Source organism: Chelonoidis abingdonii, chromosome 22 (assembly GCF_003597395.2).
Source record: "Chelonoidis abingdonii isolate Lonesome George chromosome 22, CheloAbing_2.0, whole genome shotgun sequence".
NCBI lineage: Eukaryota > Metazoa > Chordata > Testudines > Testudinidae > Chelonoidis > Chelonoidis abingdonii.
The window spans coordinates 14,888,688-14,905,028 of NC_133790.1; positions in this window are offsets into that span (position 1 = coordinate 14,888,688).

Consider the following 16,341-nt stretch of genomic DNA (forward strand, 5'->3'; position numbering starts at 1 on the left):
TTCTCAGCCTGGGGGTCACATCCTTGTGACAGGGGACCAGGAGTCATCGCTGTAGCTGATCAGGAAATGGTTTTGTTCCTCTGAAAAATATCAATGAAAATGATTTTTTCCCCTCCATTTTCAGTGAAGTGTTGCATGGAAATTTTCAATTTTTCCATCATAAAACTAAAACTCAAAGATGAGGGGGAGAAACGTAATTTTCAGTTGCTGAAAACCACAAACCCTTCTGGTTTTCCAATAAAACAAGTTCAAAAATAGAAGAAACACAGGCACTTCCAGTGAAAATTCAGCTTGCTGAAACATACTTGATCTACTGAAAGCAGAGGTTCAAATTTAATGTCCAGCCCAGATTCTGCTTTGTGCGTAATTCCCTGAACTATTTCAAGGGCTAAATTTCCTTCCTTTGTACCTAATATAGGTACATTTCAGTTCTCCCCTTGATTGCCAGTTTGCACTGTAATACCTCAATTTCCTTCATCATTATGGCATCCTTTGCAGTTTTTACAGAATGCTACTTATCATTTTTCTGAATCTATGCAGGCAACGCTGCCAAGCCTCAATAAACTCAAGGAGACTCGTGCTGCAGAATCTGGTGGACAAGATGGCTCCAGCAAAGCCATGATGACGTTTAGTGGCCATGCTCCAGGGCAATATACAGATGTGCTGACTTAGAGCTCTCTGAGGGTAGCTTGGTGTCTCCCACTTTAACACAGCCATGCCAACAGGGCATCACAGGTCCCCCGCTTTTCCAGTATAACAGAAAATCCACATTCACTTACACACACACAGGTGGCTCCTTCTGCAAACACACTCTGTGCACCAGTTATTACCTCAGTCAATACCACCATCCTCAGAGATCCTTCCTGCCCTCCAGCTGCCATGGCATAGCAGAGGTCACACCCTGATGGTAACTATCAAGTGACTTTGCTTGAACTAGCCTTGTCTCCCATGCCCTGTTCTACATCAGAAACCTTAAGAATAGTGCTTCCCAGCCAGCACCAAATATAACTTCCCTTGGCTTGATAGCCTGGTGAAACAATGTACCCAGAAACAGAGGGATAGATTTGGAACCCTGGCTTTACTTCAGCAGCACAAAGCAGCCACAGAGATGCCCAAAAGCAGCCAAGGATTTACAGAAATGGAAGGGAATCCGCTCATGGTGTTAAGCCCCTGTTCCATGCTGGTGTGATGTAAGGGAAAGTACTGGGCAGGGGGGAATACATGGCTGCCCACCTAGGGTGACCAGACAGCAAGTGTGAAAAATCGGGACGGGCTGGGGGTGGGGGGTAATAGGAGCCTATACAGGAAAAAGATCCAAAAATCGGGACTGTCCCTATAAAATCGGGACATCTGGTCACCTTATGCCCACCTGACCTGCGGCTGGCACAACAGGCCTTGTGAGAAGCTGTGGCATTTAGAGAGGCCTTTAGGCTGCTGTAAGTTATGGTAGGGGCTATTTCTACCACCCCAATTTGCCCAAGTTCAGGGCAGCCGGGGGCGGCAGTTTACACCCTGCTGTTCCGCTCCTTCCCCCCGCCCCTCGTTCTCCTCACCCGAGCCAAAGTCCAGCCTTGATGCAGCTGAGCATGTGGCCCAAATTCCTTATCACCACAGCACCAAGGGAGTTCAGAAAGGAAAACTCTCCTAACAGCTTGCCCCCCACCCCTCGCCAACCAGGCCTGTTGTGGAGGACACAGATACTTCTCCAGTGATGTACTTTGCAGCCAAGTCTTCTGCTGGGCCTTGGAAAGGGCACCGAGCCCCCAACAGCTGACGCCCTCTATTAAGGCTTTGCATGGAATTTAATGCCTCATGAGGGTCTTCTGCAATTGTGTGGACTTTACCCCTGAGAGATAAAAGAAACATCTCACACTGGTGAGAGTCAGGACTCACTCCTCCGAAGTTCAAGCTTTAAAACCAGTGTGAGAGGAGAAAAAGATTTAATGATTCCGCAATGAATCTAATTTAGCAACACAGCCCAGCCTCTGAGGGTGGAGAGGTCCTGATTCTCATTGCATGTTTTCCCATGTAACACAAATGTCTTCAGTGGAATTATTCCTGATAGATCAGAGTCAGGTACCCTCTTGTCAGTCACTCATAGTGTTCAAGTTCTCTGCAGCAGGGACTGTCTTTTCACTGTCTGTGTGTGTAGCACCTAACACCCTGACTGCAGCCTCCCGGTCTTACTGCAATAAAAATAATTACAATAATATGATGACTTCACACTAACAATCCTCCTCAATCTCCTGGCTGCCTTAGTTTCCAGCTGCCATAGCAAACACCCCCCAAAAGACCTATGCTTTGATCGCTCCTAGCCAGCAACAGCAGCTAGAATTTCAGCAGGGCACACACAGCTCTAGCAACTTCAGTGGACATACCCCCATTTACACCAGTCGAGGATCCAGCCCTTTGGCTTCAAAGCCAAACGGTGGAATCTGGATCCAGGCCAGAACAGTGATTCTCTGGGTGGGAGAAAGACTGGTTCAGGGTCTAGGCACTAATCTAGGCCTCAGAAGATGTGAGTTCTGAAGACCTGCTCTTGCCACCACTGTCTTTCTGTAGGACCATGGGTGTGTCCTTAGCCTCTCTGGGCCTCCACTCCCATCTATAAAATGGAGATAAAAAGTCCTTCCCCTAACCCACATGAGTGTACAAATCCTTTAGGTAGGTCTACACTACATGCCGGATTGGTGGGTAGTGATCGATCTATTGGGGATCGATTTATCAGATGTAGTGTAGATGCAATAAATCGATCCCTGATCACTCTCCCATCGACTGCTGAACTCCAGCTTGGCAAGAGGCGGAAGCAAAGTCAACGAGGATGCGAAGTAAGTGATTCTAATTCGATCTAAGATACTCTCGGAGCTATTCTCATAGCTGAAGTTGCATATCTTAGATTGCAAACCTCCCCCCCACCCCCAGTGTAGACCAGGCCTTAGAGACAGAGGGGAGTGCAGATAGACAGAGAGCACAGCAGGCAGTGCTTGCTGAGCCAGAGGTAGAATGACAATGCTAGATGCAGACAGCCAAGACTTGATATTTTTTAAGTAATTGGCAAATGTGCTGAGGAAGGGGAAAAAAATAACCTCTGTCAGAAAAGAGGCCCTTGTTATTTTAAGCTTTCTCTCCATATTTACTTAAGATAAATAGAGGCAGCTCGATGGCAACATTTCCCTAAGACTTGAGAAATAGACGGCTAGGCTCTGGAGACAGGTTTCTCTCATATATAATTCCTTTCCCCCAGTGTCTGGGGAACACGTGTTGCAGTGACATCTTTTACCAAGATTTAAACAGCAGTCACTCTGTCAGGAAGGCGAAAGCAGCCTTGCTGTCACAAAACTGCTGTCAAGCCAGCAACGTGCTCAGGAAGCATCTGTTAACCTTGCGTCTTTTAGCCACAGGTCATATTTAAAAGAAGAGGAGAAAAATTAAAGAAAGATCTGTCCCACTTCACCAAGCTCCCACTGCACTCAGCCTTACTTGCTGTCTGATTATCTCAGCTGCGGTTATTTCTCGCTTTAGTGATGCTCATTTATTTGGGGTTTAGGACAGTTCAGTGATTAGAGAAAGGGACCGGCACTCAGAGCTGCTCAGTTTTGTTCTTGTTTCTTGCAGTGTTACCTTGGAAAATGTCACACTGTGAAATCCTGGTCTCACTGAAATCAGTGACAAAACTCCCACTTACTTCAATGAGGCAAAGATTTCACCCACAAATCCCTCTGTGCCTCAGTTTACCATGCCATTACCAATCAAAAATCATGAAGTTGACTTTAAACTCGTGATTTTTTTCAAAAAGCTAGAAACCTAGTTTTTCTTTTTAAATTTGAAACTGAGATTCTCAAGTAATCCCTGGATTCCAGCAGCTGGGGCTTTAAGAAAAAAAACATCAAGTCCTGTTAGTCTCGTGATAAAATCATGGAAGTTGGCAACACTGTTATCTATCTGCAAAAGGGTTATTATGCCCTTTAGCTTTTGTTGTATACAACATCACATAACTTACCTGCCATACAGGAGGCTTTACTGGAAGCACCATAGTCCATAGACGAGGATGTGGGACTCAGAGATCTGGGTTATTAATATTGACTCCACGGGGAGCTTTGCTTTCCTTATATTTACTTCAGTGGGAGTTTTGCTTGAGTAAGAAGTAAGGGAAGAGTGCTCAAGAAGACCCAAACAGAGCATGGCAATGTGATATGTCTTTGTTCTCAACACAACAACATTAATACATGTAAAATGCATGCACACAGCTTGTCCCAAACTACAGTGTTTACTAACGATAAACAAATATACATATGTACACTGCTGCTCCAGCAGGATTCTGGTGCCTACTGCAGTAGAAGACCCGGGAGGTCCACTAGAGTGTTCCCAACTATGTATAGGGACACTATCCAATTCCTGTACAATGCACAATGCAACACCAAGTCACATTTCTTGTAGTACCATTGTGCCCAGCAGCCCAAGTTGTGGACCAGTACCCCTTTGTGCTAGGCACTGTACAACCACTTCAGAAACTCCCAGACTGATTTAGCTGGGGTGTTTATACGTGAGAAACAGAATCCATTCTATAGCTGTGTCCGAAGAACCCTACACATTCTCTACCTCTGCTCTAGCCAGAGGTTAGAGTCTCCCAATATTGTGAATACCAACTCCACAAATATTACTGCCATGGAGCAAATCCTTCCCCCTCCACTGTGGAGGGACCAGACATTGGTCAGTGTGGTTCTACTGTGCAGCGAGGGTGAGGAGGGCAGGATTTCAAAAGTGTAAGCAATGGATGCGCACCTCCTGCGTGCAATAGAGGGACCTCCTGCAGTACCTTAGGCAACAGGGCTTGTGAGTAGCATGACATGCTGCAGCCCAGCAGTAGAATGCTGAGAGCTTTGCCCTTAGTGAGAAGGAAGCACAATGAATAGGTTAATGAGAGAGAACTGCAAAAGTGACAAATATAGTTCTAATTACACAATTGTTTTGTTACGTTCCTGCAACACTGAAACAGCAGAGCTGCTGAGAAGCTGGTAGCAAAACACTTATTTAGTAAGATGACTCCCAACAGCAATGTGTCTTCATAAATCAGCTCTCGTTAATTTACCATGTAGTAAGCGGGGGAAAGGCGCATGGTAGCATCTAGGGGCATATTCCTGGAACTGAGAATGGCCCAAAACAGTAGGAGAATGCTCACAGTTCAGGGGTGTTGTCCTGAATACAATCAAAGGGACCTATCAGAACAGCTAGAGCTGGGTGGGAAATGGTTTTCCCATCCCGTGAACATTTCTGAGATAATGAAAAGTGTCCCTGTCCCATTTCAGAACAAAGAGTTAAAGTCTCAAAAATGTCCATGAACTAAAAATCCAAAAGAATTTGTTTGGGTTTTTTGATCATTTTAAAATGTTCCATTTCAGTTAGTTTAAATTTCTCAAGAAAAAGTCATCTCAAACCAGAAAACTGGAACTTTTTGTTTAAAAAAGGTCAAAACAAAATTTTTTTTTAAACTCTAAAAAATTAATCAAAACCAATCCGTTCCCACAGAAAGTTTCAAATCTAACCAATCAGCACTTTCTGGTGAAAAAACACTTCCTCAAAAAACTCTCAACCAGCTCAATAGCCTTGTTCATGCATCTCGCTGTCCCTTATTCACTGTAAAAAGCGACAAAGAGTCCTGTGGCACCTTATAAGATCCAGACTAACACAGCTACCCCTTTGATACCTTATTCACTGTGTCACTCACTTTCCTCAGTGGAGGCACAAACAAGTTACATGACTTTAGTTGCATAGGATACCAGCATCAGACCTAGGAACACTGCATGTTCCATAGCTCCCAGAAGGGTGACCAGATAGCAAGTGTGAAAAATTGGGACAGGAGGTGGCGGTAATAGGCTCCTGTATAAGAAAAGGGCCCAAATATCAGGACTGTCCCTATAAAATCAGGACCTCTGGTCACCCTAGCTCCAAGGCTGCCTTTCCAGTCTTTAAACAATCAGGGCTGCCTTTGCTACCAAATTCTGCCCCTCTGTCCTCATTCAGCCCTTTTAGAAAGGCGAGCATCACTTCCCGCTTCTCTAAGTTTTAGCTGCTGATCATCAGATGGATAACACTAGAACCTTAAGTATTAAAAGAAAGCTGCTATCAGTTTCTAATGCAATTAACAAACCCCTGCCAAGTGAGCCAATAAGAGCACTTCTTCAGACCATAATAACCCTGGAGGGTATAGAGAGGCTGCCACGGTAACGCCTTTAATTGCCCATAATGTTTCATTAAACACAATTACATTTAAACTTAAACTGTGCCATTTGTTGTGGTTTTAATTTGACAAAGGGCAAGATAAAATGATTCGATTAACCCTCTTTTTTTTCCCTCCCTTTTCCCACCTCCCATAGAAGGAGCCACCCACATCAGGAGTTGGACCCTCTGAAACAGTGGAGAGAGCAACAACAAAACGGGCCTGACAAACAGGCACACACAGGAAAACAACTGTCACACACATGGCTTCAAGTAAGAGGAAAGGGCCAGGGATAGAAAGCTCCCTTCCCTCCCTTTGGTAAGCAGCTCCCTCTCATCTCCCCATCCTCCTGGCTGGCATAGTGAGAGATCCTCTCCTGCTTTTACCACTGGCTCTGCCCTGCAAGGGACAGGCGAGGTTGTAAAACTATTGCTCCACCATGCGCCCTTAGCATCCTTTTCCTTTCAGGGAAAATCTTAATTTGAAAGCACAGGATTGCTTTCGGCTCTGCCATATTTGTGTAAGCAGGAGAATGGTCCCGCCCCTTATGGGGAACTTTCCTGGCTAATACACTACCCCAGTGAAATGTGCTAGCGAAAGGATCTGAGTCCTCGCTCCCACTTCCTTTACCCAGACACCTGCCTGACTTCAAGGGCTCCCCTTTCACTTTCCTGTGTGGCAGTGTCCTCGTAACCCCCATGAGGGTGGGCCCAGGATTCCTAGGGGGCTCGACTCCCAACCTTGTTGTAGTCACTTAGGGCAGGGGCTAGACTCCGGGGGGAGTCTCTCTGCACTGGATGCTTCCCTGACCCACTGACCATTACATACAGTTCAAAGCACATACAATTTATTTAACCGCAATCAATTTTTAAAAATAAGGGAAAAATGGGAAAGGTTCAAGGAAAACCCATCACCCTGCTCTTTGGCACGGGGACGTCACAACCAGCGTCTCTGGAATGTGAGGGACGTTCAGTCTGTTCCTCACAAGTCCCAGGCCCCTTCTCAGCCCTGGCTGTGTTGCAGGGATGCTGTGGGTCAGACACTAGCTCTGGCAGTGGCCACATGCCCTCAGGCTTTAGGTGGAAGGACCCTTCTTTCCAGAGTCACCACCACCCTGTCAGGGTTACAATCCCCCTCCAAGTCTGACCTGAAGAGCCTCTTGGCTGGGGGCATCTCCCTGCACTGAGTCCCCTGCCCAGGGTCCCCCTCGCTTTCCCCAGCTGCTCACCACACTCGGCTCTGGACAACTCCAGCCCCAGCTCCGGCTCTACTCCGCCTCAGCTCCAGCTCCACTCTGCCTCAGCATGGCTGCTGCTCTGCCTCCAGCTCCCTGGGCTGCTTCTCTGGCTCCTTTGGCTCTGGTTGTCACAGCCAGGGCTGACGAGAGCGGGGGGAAGCTGGTACAAATTACCAGGGCCCAGCAGTCCAGAAGGGGGCCCAGGGCCCAGCTTCCCTGGCTTCGTTGGCCTTGTTTAGCCAGTCCGTCCTTGCTGGGGGGGCCCAAAAAAATTTTTTTCACTGGGGCCCAAACCTGCTCTTGGAGGCCCTGACTACAGCTCTGCTCCCAGCACAGGTCTGCTCTGTGGGCTGCTTCTGTGACTCTGCTCCCAGCACTGACCTGCTTCCTGGGCTGCTTTTCTGGCCCCTCTGGATCTGGCACAGCTCTGCTCCCCAGCTTGGCTTGGGCCCTTGCTTTCTCCTTAGGTTGGCCCCACTCTGTCTGACCCAGGCAATTCCAGCTCATAGCGAGGACAGGACCCCCCTGGCCTCCTGACTGCCGAATTAGTCTGCCCACCCTGTCAATCAGGCCTCTCCCCATTGTTCCTGAGGACTGTCAGTCTCAAGATCCTAATTTCCCATCTAACCTTCCCCTTTCATTTGGTACTGGGAGCTAGCCAAACACCCCCACTGAGTTTTAGTAAGGGGACAACAGGACCCTTACATTTGCACTGGCCTCCCTTAAATCTCCTGTTTGTCGCTTTTCTGCGCTTCACTGTGAGTTAGATGGGAAAGGAAGAGGAGATTTATCTGCAGGGAAACATATGTGAGTCAGTGCAAACTGCCACAATGGCATTCTCTTAGCAATTTACGATGCAATTAATGTTTTTGTTGCTTTCTGACAGCTTTTTTCCTTGACTGTGGGTGGCTGGCAAGTCAGTGGGAATAGCCCTCTGGCTCCCCCAGCGCAGCTGCAGGTACGCTAGGCAGAAGTGATCTGATATGAAGCAGATCAAGAGAGGACCCTCGAGGTACCACAAAATCTGTGGATTAGATGTTGGTACTATCTCAAAGTATTTATCAACGGAAGGCACTTAGCAGCAGATCCTCTCAAGTATTTAGGCTCCACTTTCATTGATTTCATAGATGCCTTGGCAGTGGGCTTGATATAAGGACTTGAATAGAAGTGAAGGGATAAAGAAAGAAATAACAGAGGGAAGGAGGTGCAGGAAGATTCATAGGTTCCAAGGTCAAAAGGGACCATTATGACTCTCTAGTCTGACCTATTGTATGATACAATCATAGAACTTCCCCGGAATAATTCCTATAGCAGATCTTTTAGAAAAACATCCAGTCTTGATTTTAAAATGATCAGTGATGGAGAATCCATCAGAACCCTTGGTAAATTGTTCCAGCGGGTAATTACTCTCACTGGTAAAAGTTTACATCTTATTTCCAGTCTGATTTTGTCTAACTAACTTCTAGCCATTGGATTGGGTTATATCTTTCTCTGCTGGATTGAAGAGCCCATTATTAAATATTTGTTCCCCCAGTAGATCCCTACAGACAATAACCAATTCGCCTCTTAACCTTTTTTGTGTTAAGATAAATAAATTGAGCTAATTGAGTCTATCACTATAAGGCATGTTTTCTAATCCTCTAATCATTCTCATGGCTCTTCTCTGAACCCTCTCCAATTTGCCAACATCCTTCTTGAATTGTGGGCACCAGAAATGGACACAGTGTTCCAGAATTGATCACACTAGTTCCAAATACAGAAGTAAAATAATCTCTCTATTCCTACTCAAGATTCCCCTGTTTATACATCCCAGGATTACATTAGCTCTTTTGGCCACAGATTCACACTGGGAGCTCATATTCAGCTGATTATCCACCCCAACCCCCAAATCTTTTTTGGATTCACTGCTTCCCAGGATAGAGTCCCCCATCCTGTAAGTATGGATTACTTTCTATGTTCCTAAATGTATACGTTTACATTTAACTATATTAAAATACACATATTCTTGTGCCTAGTTTACCAAGTGATCCAGATCGTTCTGAATCAGTGACCTGTCTTCTTCATTTATTTACTACTCACTCAATTTTTGTGTCATCTAAAAACTTAATCAGGGGTGATTTTATGTTTTCCTCCAAGTCATCGATAAAAAATATTAGGTAGGATAGGACTAAGAACTGACCCTTGTGGGACCCACTAGAAACACACCCACTTGATAATGATTTCCCTTTTACAATTACATTTTGAGACCTATCAACTAGCCAGTTTTTTGTCCATTTAATGTGTGCCATGTTAATTTTATATTGTTCTCATTTTGTAATCAAAATGTCGTGTAGTACCAAGTCAAACACCTTACAGAAGTCTACGTCTGTTATGTCAATACTATTACCTCTATCAGCCAAACTTGTAATCTCATCAAAAAAAGATATTAACTTAGCTTGACAGGATCTATTTTCCATGAACCCACATTGATTTGCGTTAATTACATTACCCTCCTTTAATACTTTAGTAATCAAGTCCCGTATCAGCCGCCCCATTACCTTGCCAGGGACTGATGTTACTTGAGTCATCTCATTTACCTTTTTTTAAAATTGGCAAAACATGGGCTGTCACTGTTTGTACATGAAGACTTCTCTCCAAGGATCTATACGTGCTCTGAGTGGAAGCTGGTTGCTCTGAGAGAACCTTACATAGTAAATGCTACCATCCTTTAACAAAGATGTGAAGAGCCAAGCTCAAAATATGATGGTCCCCTTTTGTCTCACTTCTCAGAAGATCTAATTAAGTCTTCTTATTAACTGTAAGTGCTACACCGGTGCCTAGTAGGTAGGCTCCTGAAGCCTTTGGGGAAGGGGTGGGGCAAGGGTGTTTGGGTTTGTGTGATTAGACAGTTGGTAACCCTAGTGCCAAGAGGTCCTAGTTCAGATCCAGAGAAAGAAAGCATGCTCAGCCCCACTTTACAAGTGAGAACTGAGGTGCAGCGACAGTAAGTAGCTTCTTCAAGCTCACTGGGAGCAGGGACTATCATTTTGTAATGTGTTCATAGAGTACCTAGCACACGGGGGCTCTGATTCTGGAATGGGGCCTCAAGGTGCTACAGCCATACAAGTAATAAATCCATAGCAGGACTGGGAATTGAACCTGCATCTCCAAGTCTCACTGCAGTGACTTAACGCCAAATCTCATCCCTGAGAATAAAATGACTTGGAACTTCATACAGCCCACGGATTGCCAAACTGAGATCCTCCTGTTGTCTTCTTTATTCCCTTCTACAAGCATTTGAATGTCTTTTTGCCTGCTCTGTGCATGTCTAGAGATAGTAAAATTTGCATCTGTAGAGCTTATGATTGCCCGGGGCATTTCTGAGTTTTATATCTATAAGATCTATCATTTATCCCCTCCGAGAACGCTCTTTTTGCAGAATTTACTCTGTGCCGCAATATTAGTCACTGATGTCTTTCACAGCAACAGAAATAAGTATACGATTGTGCACAAATTGAGGGGAATGGGGGGTGGTTGGGCATACATGGTAATATTCCATTCCATAGCCCAAACTCTCACTATTGCCAGTGGAAAATGTTGAGATAGAGTATAAAAAAAGGTGGCAAGAGGGGAGATTAGAAAGCAGCACAATATTTCTTTCACTTGTCAGAAATGGTCTAGATAATACTTAGTCCTGTCATGAGTGCTGGGGATTGGACTAGATGACTCTCAAGGTTCTTTCCAGTCCTACGATTCTATTTCCCCACACTCAAGCTTTATTCTTGTATTTTTACTCCCTATTGAGTCTTGCATCTATAAAATGGCAACTGTTTAAACAACACAATGACAGTGCAGCCCAGCATAAGCCTATTCCAGAGTCGGAGCATCCCGGTCTACTTCAAAAGATGGCAGCTTTCAGAAAAACTAACCCAGGAGAAAGAAAACTTTAGGCCATAGCCCTGCTCCACACATGGTGTAAATCAGCGTAACTGCATTGAAATGAATGAAACTATGCCCATTTATACCACTGAGGATCTGGGCCAACGTGTTTAGTACCCTGAACCCTCTCACACCTGGGGCAAGTGTGGTGGATGCAGCTAAGAAATTGTGACGCTTTCATGTTCCTTGAACTGAGCCTTTGAAAGTCTAGGAATTCTGCCATTTTGTTCTCAGAGCTTCTGCAGCCTGGTACACAGAAGGCCTGTACGCTGTGTGCTAGATACCAATTTAGTTTTCTTCCTCCTACGCTTGGAAGGTTGCAGTTGCCCCAGAAGTGGGCTGGACTGACCCAGGAAAGGCCCAGGACAGATAGGAGATGTGTCATTTCAGTGTCTCTCCCAGACAGCATCCTACCATGGTTCTCCATGCCATTTTTAAATGCTGTCATTTTCCCATGGGGAACCTCTCCCTGGTGCAGGATATTTGTGGTCACAGAGGATGTAACCTGTACCCCAGGGGTAGGCAAGGCACGCGAGCTGATTTTCAGTGGCACTCATGCTGCCTGGGTCCTGGCCACCTGTCCAGGGGGCTCTGTATTTTAAATTAATTTTAAATGAAGCTTCTTAAACATTTTAAACATCTTTTTTACTTTACATACAACAATAGTTTAGTTATATACTATAGACTTATAGAAAGAGACCTTCTAAATAATGTATTACTGGCACGCGAAACTCTAAATTACGGTGTACTGTAGCCCATGCATCAACAAGGGGGAATATAGTCTGGAGAACTGGGGGGATAGGGCAGAGGAAGTCAGTGAAGAGAGAGAGAATCGCAGCAGAAGAACATGATAGGGCTTTGCTCCAATGTCTTGGAGAGACTGAAGCATGTAGAGCGAGGGGAGTGCAGAATCATGGAGGCAGGAACCAGAGTGATCTTTGTTGCTGGATGAAAACAGAAGGACTTCAATGCAGCTCAGAATGACAGAGTCGGTTGCACAAGCTGGGAACTCCATATGATTAGATGTGTAGTCCAGGGCTATCAAGAAAACTCACAGGGGAAACATATCTTAATTTGTCTCTTTTCCAATTTCCCCATCATTCTTTTAATTTTCTATTTGCCCAGAGATAAAGCTGTAAATCATCCTATTAAAACAGTGGGGCTTTGCCCCCTCTCCCCTCAGTGACTCTTGCTTTGTATTCCTGAGGACAGCTCTCTCCTCTCTATTGATTTGCAATGAGAGAAATGTTTCTTCTGACTATTGGCATAACCAGGGCAGGAAGTGCTACATTGTTATAGCATTACAAAAGTAAAGATTCAGGGGTGGTGGTTCTCACACAATTCCCAGAAGACGTATGGTAAAGCCCCCTGTAACAAAGTGGTGAGTTACCCCCATACCTATTTTTATTATTCTACCTGTTGTATTAAGCGGTCATGGGGGGCGGAGTATGGATGGGGAACAGCAGTACACTCTTCAATATAATAAATTGAATAGCTCTGAAATTGGACCCACAAGGATAAAAATGTTTTTAGTGCCTCTAGGACTGACTATAAACTCGATCTGTCAGCCAGTGGCAGCTGTTAAAGATAATGCTCCTGGTAAATTTAACTTGTGAACTGCCACAAAGGGACTAGGATGATGCTAAGATTCCCCTGTCCTGAAAAAATGCAATAATCTTTCCCAGGCATCTGTGAGTCAGCTAATCAAATCCACTTTGCAGAACAGGGACAGCCTGCTCCCCGTGGGGCGCAGCCGCAGTGCCTCTGGGCTGCTTTGATAGGATTCCATAAATGAAACCAAAGATCTGGAAATTGGCTGAGGTCACCAGGGAAAGGAAGAGGTTTCCACTTGGAAGCCAAGCATTTTGGGACTGTTTAGGGCTAATCACAAGACTGTGATTTGCTAGTTCATACTTTGCTGTCCTAGCTTCTCCCTTGCTCTGGGGTCGAAAGGGAGCAGTAATCAAATAATCTGCAACTGCCCCAGACCTTCCTCAGTCTCACCAGCTTGTGGAGGGGGGAGCCCTGGCTCCCAAGCCCACTGCCCCTTCACACCCACCCACTGGTGTGGGGGGCAGCTGCAGCCCCACAGAAGCTGCTTTCTTGGGTTGCTGCTTGCAATACATGTAGCTAGTGCAGGGCAGTATGGGGACAGTGCAGGTGCTGTAGCCAGGTCACACTCTGTCCCCTGCTGGCTAATATCCCACGGCAAACCTCTGGTAGGGCCAAGTCTAGTCCCACTGAAAGTGAATTTTGTCACTGATTTAGATGGAGTCAGGCTTTGTCCCACAGCAGTTCACTTTTTTTTTTAATCTCTAAATTAAAGTTGCAGTTAATAATCTCCCAAGATACATTTTTCTTGGGAATGACTGAGTAGCACCCTGATTTTGAAGAGCATGTCTTACCCAGAGTGTGTTTCCAGAGAGGTTATTCACAGCCAACGGTATTTTTATTCAATCAACCTGGGTATTATTTTCAAGCCACTCAAACTATTTCTGTGGATTTCAGAGAAGATGCAAAATTTCAGCTTGAAACAGAAAAGCGGGCGGCAACTTTACCTATGGAGCAGCTGTGGCCACCCCAGTGTTTGCCTCATTGTTCTTGTATAGGATTAATGTTGCAAGGGAGATCCCTGCTGTATCAGCTAGAAGCAAGGCTAGTGCAGAGAGACTGTGCAGGCTTTCCCCATCCCCTTCCTCAGCCCTTTGTTACGAGAGCACCCCTCAGTTATGCTTCGCAGTACCTGTGCTATTTCATTCCTGCCCTCTCGTGTGCACTTTTTCTGCAGTTGCTGAAGTGATATGGACAAACTTATCCCATTCTCCACTGTACATTCTTGTTTCAGGGCCTCCTGTTCTGGAGGATTTGGGCCCAGGCAGACACAGAAGACAAAAGCCATCCCATTGCTTTGAAGGCCCATTTTTCAGATGCCCAAAAAAAAATCATTCGTTATTGGGGCAAATATGTAAGTGACCTTTAAAAAAGCAAGAAAATACAAGCTGCATCTGAGGAAGCAATATCTGTGGAAGTATTTAGGTCCCACTGGGACTAAATGCTTCAAGATACCTACCTGCTCAGATGCTTTGGTGGATTCAAGGGTGCCGAACAGTGCAGGATAAAGAGCAAACAGCTCAGGCCCACCTATATTAAAATGAGGGATACCAGGAAAAACTCCAGCACAGATGTGTAACCTGTTCATTTCTTGAGCTGGACAGGAATTTACAGAACAACACAACCCACACAACCCAGGCAGCCTGTGGATCCTACTGGCTGCTTTCATCCTCCTCCCCTGCTCCACCCGCCTGCCACTCACCTCTTCAACCCCCCGCCCACCACTCACCCCTATGGTGCTGACTTTCCATCTGCCATATGGGCATTTGCCCACCCCCGCTTCTTCCCTGTCACTCAGCACTGCTCACTTTGTGGTTGATAATGGAGGCTTAAACACAACCTTCTGCCCCCCTGCCTGCCACTCACCCCTATGGTGCTGACTTTCCATCTGCCATATGGNTCCCCACCGCAAGGATCAGCAGCTGCAGCCTCTACTCCACCCCGTTCCATGCCATATTCTAACAAGGAAAACATCCTTCTGTGCAAAATACAGACGTTTTGAGACAATGGTTGCAGGAAAAGACGTTTGGGTTTTGTTCTCTTTCCTAGAGGTAGCCATGGACACAGCATGCTTCTAAAGGTACAAGGTGTACAGCTTCCCTGGAAATGCCCTGCAATGTGCATTCTTACAGCCTGGTAACAGGGAATGCTTCAGGCAATCCATTTTTCTTGGTACTTTCAACATGTTCTTACTTCGCCTCTCAGGGGTGTAGTGAAGTTAATTAGTTTTAAGCTCCTTTGAAGATCAAAAGTGCTAATTATGTTGTACCCTATAAAAATGTAAGGGGGGAAATGGAAACATCCAAAAATATATTTAACTGAGATAAGGGCCTGACTCCAAGCCCTAGATTCACAGATCCCTCAATGCCTTGGGAAAGTCCAGATCCAAAATGAGTTTCCCCAGACTATCTTGAATCAATATAGAGTAAACAAGGAGTGTGTGTAAGGGATGTGGGAGCAGTCCCTGTGAAAGTGTTCAGTCTATCACTGAACCAATCCGTCATACAGCTGCTTTCCCAGTTCTGAGCAATCAACTTTGGAACTTTATTCCTGGGAACAATTGCACTTGAAACTAAAACTACCTTAAGGAGACTCCACCTATTATTAACCTTGCCCTAATACATTTATTTAAACTGGAAAAAGAAAAAATGTTACAAGCCTCTGGGTTAAATTTTGACCTACTTCCAATCCACAGTGGTGGCCATTGTTTCCAATCCAATTATTCCAGAGAGGTTAACTCAGCTTCAGTTTATTTCAATTACTCTTTTTTATTGAAGGTGATCGGCCTTTCGTTTGAATGATTTATTAATATTTGGTCAGCATCTTTGTGAAGGTGGCAGGTGAAGTTTAAGCTCAAGGTCAAGAATGGCCTAGTGTTGGAAGTTCCTCCCAGGGTTTACAAGCTTTCCAGATGGCCTTTTTCTGTATTATAATTAGATCCCTTACACAAGGGCTCAGTGAAAGCAAATGGTGCTCTCATTGCAAATCTGTTTCATTTGGAGAAAGGGGCACTTAAATGAAAAGTATTTCCTCGTCACGCAAAAACCAAACCAAAAAGTAGTACCTTTAAAGAAAAACCAATTAGGGGTGGTGATTGTCAAAGGCAGAAAGGGGAGTTAGGTGAACATGAGTGGGAAGCTGGGAATCTAGCTCCCCTCTGTGTCGTTGTAGGGGGAATATCTTCATTTAAAACACAGCAGCTGTGTCCCTGTGGTACTTCAGTGTAGACACTACCTGTGCCAACGAGAGGGATTCTTCCAGCGGCAGAGGTGGGGCAGTAGCTAGGTCGACAGAAGAATTCATCCATTGATCTAGAACTGTCTGCACTGGGGGTTAGGTCGGCTTAACTCTGCCTCCG